At 44.6% G+C, this 9,620-nt stretch overlaps 1 long non-coding RNA gene and 1 pseudogene across 1 annotated transcript; one reads left to right on the forward strand and one right to left on the reverse strand.

Annotated features, from left to right (window-relative positions):
* The first annotated feature begins 844 nt into the window (after positions 1–844).
* LOC123053037 (uncharacterized) lies at positions 845–7,850 on the forward strand. The gene is made up of 5 exons (XR_006425316.1): positions 845–2,028; positions 5,018–5,280; positions 5,964–6,595; positions 6,741–7,382; positions 7,499–7,850. It is a non-coding gene; the product is annotated as an uncharacterized lncRNA (long non-coding RNA).
* LOC123053036 (probable receptor-like protein kinase At5g20050) lies at positions 4,397–7,123 on the reverse strand (annotated as a pseudogene).
* Positions 7,851–9,620: the final 1,770 nt, after the last annotated feature.

The following is a 9,620-nucleotide window of genomic DNA, read 5'->3' on the forward strand; positions in this document are numbered from 1 at the left end:
GCCAGAACGTACAGTTCGGCAACATCCTTAACCTTGTTCATGGCCAGCTCTTCACGCATCTTGCGGTTGCGCACGTTCTGATGGAACGCGCTGATGATAGCGGCAGGATGAACATCTAGGATGTTGTACTGCACACGGCTGAATCTCTGTATGTACTTGCGCAAGGATTCGCCATCCTTCTGGGGGATGAGATGCAAATCACTTGCCTGGCCAGGAGCTTGACGGCCTCCGGTAAAGGCACCAACAAACTCGTGGCACATGTCCGATCAAGAGGAGATGGAATCTACTGGCAGGTGCATCAACCACGACCTGACGTTGGGTTTGAGCACCAACGGGAAGTAGTTGGCGAGCACCTTGCCGTCCCGAGCCCCGGCAGCTTGCATCGGAATGGTGTATACGCTCAGGAACTCAGACGGATCCAGGCCCACCTACGCCAGCGGAAGCATTAGCGCGAGTACAGCTACTCCTCTGAGCATGGGCCTGGATCCACCCCAAGATGGCTCCCCCTGAGGTGCAGGGTGGGTGTCTTGTGGCTCCCGTGCGGTACCACTCCACTGGCCAGGATGAAGATTGAAAAGAGAAGTAGAGGAGGAAGGAAGAACGAGCTGGGAGGAGTTGTGCATTGGGGAGCGGGGAGGGTGGCGGCGCCTGTGAATGAGAAGCGATGGGCGGGGATGAGATGCAGGGTCTTTTTTGTAAAACCGAAACAATTTATCAGATTATCCACCTAAAAAGGGTCTGTGGCTTGGATATACAAAGTCATAGAGACTTTTTTTTAAAAATGTCGATGACGTACAATCAAAAACAGTAACAACTTTATTATTAGGGGTAGATGAATAGATGAGAAGTTTTCTCATAAAGAACATCTCATCTACACGGAGATGAAGTTTGCCGCCGCGTCAAAATAAGCAAACGCGAATTGAAATGCAGTAACTTCCTCCACCAACGGGGGCGCCAAGCTTGCAGCTTACGGAGTCCGCCGCCGGGTCACCGACGCCGAACTCCCCACCGGGCAGTCCCTACAATCGGTCCCAATTCTCAGCACATGTCGTGGCTGACTGCATTTGCATCCTTTGCACCTACGGGATGCCATTCTGGGGCGCCCGCACGCCCGCACGCCCGCACGCCCGCACGGAAGGTGTTCGAGAAAATGCAGGCCTGAGAGCGAGAAGGCACTTGGTTTCTGGATGCGCAAGGAAAACCGTAGGCATCGCCACAGGTTGAATTCGCGGGCTATTGTGACTGCTTTGACCTTCGCTGCGCCCGTGGTGAGCCAACAAGTTCATAAGCTACTCCGCGCAAGTTCTTATACGAGGGCAGAAGCCAGGAAGCTCTTTGGTTTCTTGAATCACCATCGAGATATGAGACTGTATAGCATCGCAGAGAAGTTCTGGTATTGGCCCGCGCAATTAGATTGCGCATTAGCACCGATCAACTGAAGTCGCAAAGGGGAAATTTCCAGAGCACTGCTAAGTGCTAACATGATGCCGTCAATCATCTGAGAAAAAAGAAGGTACTACCGACTGGGGTAGGGCAGCCTGGGTAGGGTGTGTGCTGCTCCAGAGCTTCTATAGGAAACTATCGGAATCCAGTATGCAGGGTGCTAGACTGGCATTTTCACTAGTAAATCTTCTTATTTTCTATATCGACGATCTCGCCTGTGCGAGTATGCAAGCCTGTGAAATCTGCATGTCATTTTCAAGGAGAGAGCAACTCATTGATCAAAGAGTTCTTGGATAATAATGCATGGGGCTCATGGAAGTGCATTTCTTTCTGCACCACATGAGAGCTGCTGTGAAGATGTGTTGAACTAAATCTGGAGGTGCCGCGTTGATCGCACACTGCTAGCGGTGACTGAAGCCCGGCAAAGGTCCCTTGGCCTCCTTTCTCAAGGTGCCTAAACTCCGGTGTGCCTCACTTTGGCATCATTTTGGCATCCGGGACCGGGAGAGTCATGGTTCAAGCTATCAGAGGGTGGTGGTCGTGGAACAGCTCGGCAGCTTCTTACAGCTTCGCGCAGGCTCCCAGGTACACACTCAATTCTACGCCTTTTTCTCATGACAGGGGATTGGAAATTGAGTGTGTCCATTGTTGGATGACTTGAGTCCTCTTATGAAAGTAGTATTGCTTTCTTTCCTGGTACTTACTCTGTACTGATATTGGGGTTCACAATGAAAAGGAAACAAAGTTTACAACGTGACTGGATACAACGTACAACTTCTGAACTCATTTTTGTGATTTAATCATTTTGCTACTACTGGTGGACTGAAGTTAACCTATGTTCCAGGATATTCTACTCAGTGTAGTTGATCTCAATATTTTCACTATAATTAATGAGAACAAACAATTTAGTAACTAGATTTGGATGCGAGAAGACATCTTGGTCACCTTCTCCAAGTAATTTAATTAAACGACTGGATACATATCAATGCATTGCAAGAATTTACATTACATAACTCAAATTAACTTGAAACGTAACATACACACTTTCACACGATATAGCTAGTTGTTGAAATGGCCATCTCCAAAGTGATCCTAGATATGCTGAAAGAAATCATCATATACAAGTGAACCAACCTGTGGTTGGATGGTTAGGAGTACAATGGTATCCCCAGCCCACCAGGGTTCAAGTCCTAGACTTGACATTGGTGCTCGCATTATTCCTGGATTTATTTCAGGCTTCCTGTGGTAACTTTGTAAATCTCAAGATGCTATGCCAGCTCAGTCTCTCGGAGGTGCTCATAGGGGTAGGTTGTGCGTGTATGCTTGTCTATGTGAGCGACTTCGATTGTATTGTGTTAAAAAAAATCATCATATACAAACATGCTTTGCTCTATCACAAATAGCAGCATTTCTGCCCAGTATATTCGTGAAACCATAGAAATGCTTATTGGATCAACTTAACAAGATGGTACTAACACTAACAACTTTGCTACACAATCCACAAAAGAAAATCTCTCCCATGGTGACATAATCTTTATTTGTATTTCGGCCTCCCTTTTAAGTTTTATCTTTTCCAGAATGGTACAAAGAAAATCTTACTACAACATACAAGCTTGTTACAGTTTATTTTTCTAAAAGTCTGAATAGCTGGCGCTTTTATTGAACACAAATGAAGCAAGAGCTACTTATTTGAACTATACAAAGAAACAAAAGAAATATAAAGTGTTATGCCCATCATTTTTGTTTTCTGCACCCATATTTTATCGCGAGTATATAGTAGCGCCCTTTCACGATCCTCCTCTGATAATCAGACATGCAATTCATATTGGTCATTAAGAGTTTCCTTTTTTTTTCCATCATTGTATTTTGCTAGTTGTCATTGCTGCTTGCTTCCTTGCTTGGGCAGTCCGTAGTAAAGCTTGCAATATTTCAATCATGGGACAGAGTGGCAATGACAAGTAGCGGAGAGCCAACTATGTAAAAGAATACATGTAACTCCCAATCATGCAAACCTCATTTTTACGGGATGAACATGAGAGGGCATTGTAGTTTTTCATGATAAGATAATGGGTGCAGAAAACAAAAATTGGCGAGCCTAACACTTATCTTTTTTGTTCTTTGTTTACTTCCATTAAATAGTAAATATACTGTTTTCCCTTGCTTAATTTGTATTATTTAGAAATAAAAGCAGCAGTTGTTGAGCCTTCTAGAAAAAAAAATCGTCATAAGCTTGTCCCTGGGAACAAGATTTTGTATGTGACCTTCTAGACAAATAAAAAAAATCCTGAAATAGAACAATAAAGATTTAGTTGGTGTGATAGAGATTTTAACTTTGCCTCTTCATCTTCGAAGCACATTCCCCATGGAGCCAATCACCGTGTATTGCCAGTGTGCTGGCCCTCATGCCCCATTGAATTACACTGCTTCTGGGAACCACCATTGATGTCCTTGCAAGCCTGCAAGGCACCTAAGGCTAGGTGTGGGCATGTGGCGGCAGAGGCCAAGGAACCTTGAAGCGCTTCATTTTTCTGTCAGCAGCGCATCTTCTTATGGCACCTACAGATTCGTCCTCATGCAGGAGCTTCTAGCTATTCGGTGTCACTGATCTCATCCTCTCCATAGCACCTTCAGTCACTGCCAACTGAGCTTGAGCCACATGATTTGATCTTTGTTTTTCTTGACAGGTCTTTTTTTTGACCGGAATGGCAGGTGCTCTTCCTTTTCATTTAAGAGAGGGGAAAATTGTACAACGTGCTGTCAAAAGCAGCCGGGAATGCAACTGAAAAGATACCAGAGACCAAAATATTTTTTTCCAGAGATGCAAACTGCATCCTGGCAGAAAAACTACGAGACTACTCCCACGCCTCCTTAAGGAGGCCTAACTCATCTCTGATCAAAGTGCAAACACCGCAGCATTCGGTTGTTCATGCCTGAAGATCCTTCTATTGCGCTCATTCCAAATGTTCCAAGCCACAGAAGGTCTTACATTGCGGCTACCCTGTGCGGTAAACAATTGAAGCACCTAAACAAGTACTGTAGGTGTTAACTTTTGTACAAGAGCTTAGTGAATAGTAATAATCTCTCCCCTTGATCATTCATCTATAAGCACTTTGAATTACATGTGCTCTTAGAATATTTCTTCCTTCAAACTGCCTTCTAGGTCACTTTTCTATGGTGTTTCAACTAGCTTACATCACAGGCTGCTACATATTTTCTTGCTTTGAAGTCATGAGTTACAGCTTCACCAGAAATCAGTAAGATATATTGCCTACAAATTACTAGTATCTAGGTGCCATTTAAATCATACTTCCAAAGTATAAATAAGATAGGATACAAAAGTAGTTACAAAGCCTGAAGTTTATAAGTTTATAAGTTACAGTAGCGCCCATTTCACCTCGGGCCAGATAAAATCGATGCTTCAGGTGGAACTGAATATGTTGATTGATTATGCTGGACAGACATTACTGGATTGGCATTCATAAGGTTGCAATCAATGTTAGTTTCTATATTCATTGAACCCCAGTACCTTGACCACTGATGACATTGAAGGCCTTCTGCTGCTATCATTTTGCAGGCACCACATTGCAAGCTTCAACAATTGAACTGCTTCCTCTTGGTGTAAGACCATGTCCTCACTATGGTTGTCAATCAAATCGATAAACTGATTATCTTCAGCCTTTTTCTGTAACAATTTGATGAGCTGAACACTCTCCTCGGGAAGAGATATGTCAATATTTTTTCTTCCGCAAATTACTTCCATGACAACAACTCCAAAGCTGTAGACATCAACTTTTTCAGTGATTTGGGACGTTAGCCATTCAGGTGCCAGATACCCAGGTGTGCCCCTCATCATTGTCATTACTTTGCTTTGGTCCCTGTCTATTAGCTTAGATAGTCCAAAATCAGCCACTTTGGCATTGAAATTCTCATCTAAGAGAATATTTTGTGGTTTGATGTCCAAATGAGCAATTATTCGCCTGCACTCCTCGTGGAGATAGCATAGGCCTTTGGCAATATCTAGAATGATCCTGTGCCGGGTGCACCAATCAAGAGGAGCATTGTTATGGCGGTAGTAGATCCACCTATCAAGTGACCCTCTCGGTACATATCGTATACTAAAAGTCTTTCAGATTTCTCTGCACAAAAGCCGATCAGCCTAACAAGATTGATGTGTTCAATGCTGCCAATAGTCTCGACTTCAGCCAAGAATTCTTTCTTTCCTTGTCTAGCACCTTCCAAACGTTTTACTGCAACTCTCTCTTCACCTATTTTCCCTTCAAAAACTGTTCCAAACCCACCACCTCCGAGCTTTTTACTGAAGTCTCCAGTGCATTCTCTCAAGTTTTCGAACGTGTACCTCACTGTCATTCCAGGAATTTGGTCAAAATCTAATTCTTCATCTAACTCTTGGCACTTCTTCTTCCTTCGCACATAAAGAATGGCAGCAATGACTAGCAGTACAAGAATAGTAATAGCTCCAAGTGTAGCACCTAACATCACCTTCTTTTTGTTTGCATTAGAGGCAGAAGTTGAGGGGCTAAGCTGCACCTTGAGGTAAGCAGAGGAGTTGTAGTGAACAATTTCAGGTTGTATTGATTGCAAGGAGAAGACCCTTGTCACCCACAGACACGTTCCATCGGAATCATTCTGGCCATACCTGAACATCACGGCCCTGCAGGAGCAGTTCTTCAAGCAAGCTTGCTTACAGTCTTCTCCGTTTGTTGCATTCACAACGATGTGGCTGGCGTCAAAATAAGAAACGTCTGTAAGAGTCAACAACTGATGGTGTTGCATTTCCTGACAAGAGATTGGAGTCAGTGATGCACAGCCAAGATTTGGCTTCCGCTCATCGGCCGGCTTGAAGTAGCTTGAACTAGAATTATTCTGAAGCGGACAAACACATTGCCCCCCTGTGCATATACCATACTCTCCACATACTGTTGGAAAGGCACAGTCATCAGGGAATAGTTTGATTACATCAGACACTACAGCCCATTTTGCATCTGCATTAGACCATTCGTAGAGCCTCAGGTGCCCATCTGACTCCAATCTCATGTACTGGGTAGAGTTAGCTGCTGGTAATTGGATACTCGTGTCTGATTCATCTGGTTGCTTGGACTGCACAGAGATGCTGAGGCTGCCATTCGTGAAGGTAACCTTTGTTGGATCCTTTCCTGTCTTGTTTTTGTTCACCGATTTCGAAAAATAGACTTGTGGTGGTGTGGATCCGACATAAGCATACAATCCATCAGGTTGAACTGTCATGTACAACTGAGTCTCTGTCGAATTTGTTGCAGACGTACTTGCTACGAGCCTCATACCTTCCAGAAGTGACTGCCCAGGGACCAATGCATCAGTAGGGTGAGCAAATGACTGCCACACTGTTGCATTTTTCTGATCAAACAACACCAAATTACCAATCTCGGTGATCATCATGCCTGTAAGAAAAAGCAGCTCTTGGCTTACGACTTTAGGAGAGAAAAGGAGCAAGAAAACGGGGGCTAGTGCGGGGATGAGCTTTCAGTGGAGAAAAGATCTCACCCGGTTATGCAGAATCAGTGAAGCAGATGTGAGCTCCGTGGAAAGTACTACTAGCAGTCAACAAGTCTTCGTCTTGCTATTTCAGCATCCCAAGTTCACAACCATGCCCATACCACGCGGTGTTTTGGGCGCTTTGTGTTTGACCGTCGCCGAAAGGTGACTTATTGGCTGCTCCTGCAGGCCCAAGTCATTGTCAGGTTGGTTGGATGCTTGTCTCGTGGTTTAGAGCTATTTTAAAGAAGAAAATGTGTAGATGCCACAGAAATTACTACTAGAGTATTCTCAGAGTAATGCAGTCCTCATGCTACTTTCCTTGTGCACATCGTGAAAGATGGGTCACGATGATTACTTAGGCAAACTAATCAAGCAAGCATGGGTATATGCACGGCAACTACTAGGTCAGTTTTTGGTTATAATAATGTAATTAACGGTGGTGCTGTTGGCCGCCGGATCAGAAAGACGGGCTCGCCTTCCTCTGTTCATACGAGCTGTATTTCTCTTGGGATTTTTGCAGGTTGGATTAGTCCGACTACTTCCAAATGATCATTCGTTGGTTGGTTGGTTGGCTACTTCTGTCGGGCCAGGGCATTGGCATGGTAGGTGAAGATCCGCGCCTGACTGCGTCAACCGGTTGCTTTTCCGTGTGCTCGTACCGTGGTCTTGAGCATACTGCTTTTCTCCTCTCCTTCCCTGCTAGTATATGAATAGGAAGGACAACACGTGTTGACTCAGCGAACGAAATTATGGAAGTGTATGGTGGGGGCATCCTCTTGCTACTATGGTTAGAGCAACTCTAGCAGAGTCTTCATACTGTGATCGTCATAATAAATATAGAGCGTTGTATGAATTCCCTTCAAAATTAAACATTTCACACATCAAGCAATCATGGACATGGTTTTGGACAGGTTGCATCAACAAAAGGATTAACCGGCGACATGGCCAAATCACATGTCGTTGTCATGTGCATCGTCCCTCCTCCGATATGTGCAGTGTGCTCTTCTTCAAGGTTCCTCAGGTTCCTGGAACGTATGATGAAATCCCACGCCTTCGCCCTAAATTTTTTAGCCACTAGATCCATTATGCTCACATCCATCATGATAAACTGATTCTGGGTGATTAGGTGGTCATCTCTTACCCGACCCGCCTTAACTTGAGCTTACATGACTCCATCTTCGCCTTAAGTTGGTGCCTCCTATCCTTAATGTCTAGCTGGCAAATTGACAATGTTTGTCCTGGAATCACCAATCACACTATTGAGAAATGATTTGGCATTTGATAATCCACAAGTATAGGGGATCTTTGTAGCCTTTTTCGATAAATAAGGGTGTCGAACCCAATGAGGAGCTAAAGGCAGAACAAATATCCCTCAAGTTCTATCGACCACCGATACAACTCTACGCACACTTTACGTTTGCTTTACCTATAACAACTATAAAACTATTTGGCAAGAATAAAACTAAGAGTACTTTGCGAGAATAAAACTATGAGTAAATTGCAAGACAATAAAAGTGGATAGCTTTTGTCAACAAGAAAGTCATTTGTCCCTAGGCAATCGATAACTGGACCGGTAATTATTCTTGCAATTTTACATGAGGGAGAGGCATGAGTTAACATACTTTCTCTACTTGGATCATATGCACTTATGATTGGAACTCTAGCAAGCATCCGCAACTACTAAAGATCATTAAGGTCGTAAAACCCAACCATAGCATTAAGTATCAAGTCCTCTTTACTCCCATATGCAATAACCCGCTTATCCGTGTTCAGGCTTTTGTCTCTCCGGCAACCGAAAATATGCAAATTATGAACGTATTGTAACACCCTACAACAGGGACCCCTCACGTTTGCGCAAGACGGAGGGCACCGTAGGACAGCACCATAATAAAATATACACTCAAACCAGCCACGATCATCAATTAGCCCATAGGAAAAAACGGATCTACTCAAACATTATATATAGGATAACCACATATCATTGGGAAATAATATATAGTGTTGAGCACCATGTTTAAGTAGACATTACAGCGGGGAGAAGGGGTGTTACACCGCTACATAGAGGGGGAGAAAGTTGGTGTTGACGGTAGCAAGATTGTTGATGTAGATCGTCGTCACCATCCTTGCCCCGGCGGCGTTCCGGCGCCACCGGGAGAGAGGGGGAGAGAGCCCCCCTCCTTCTTCTTCCTTGGCTTCCACCTAGATGGGAGGAGAGTCCCCCCTCTGGTACATGGCCTCCATGGCGGCGGAGGGGCAGGAGCCCCTCCGAGATTGGATCTCCCTCTTTGTTCTCTTCTGTTTCGCGTTCCTGTTTTCTGCTCGAAAATCGTTTCTTGTTCGCGCGGCTGGAGAAGAGAAGGAAAACGAGGAACGGAAGGAGGCAGACAGACCCGAACGCGTCCACTGAACTGACTGCCGTGCAGGGTCATGATCCACGACAGCAACAATTCAGCCGTTCGTGTCAACACCCTGCGGTGTTACGTCGTTTGCCATTTGGATTGGAGCAAGCGATCGTTCACCTGCACCTGTTACTATACTCGCACTGCGAACTACTTCCTCCGTTCCTAAATACGAGTATAAGTCTTTTTAGATATTCCACTATAGAGACTACATTCGGATGAATTCGCTCCGGTGGTCTTGCG

Source organism: Triticum aestivum, chromosome 2D (assembly GCF_018294505.1).
Source record: "Triticum aestivum cultivar Chinese Spring chromosome 2D, IWGSC CS RefSeq v2.1, whole genome shotgun sequence".
NCBI lineage: Eukaryota > Viridiplantae > Streptophyta > Magnoliopsida > Poales > Poaceae > Triticum > Triticum aestivum.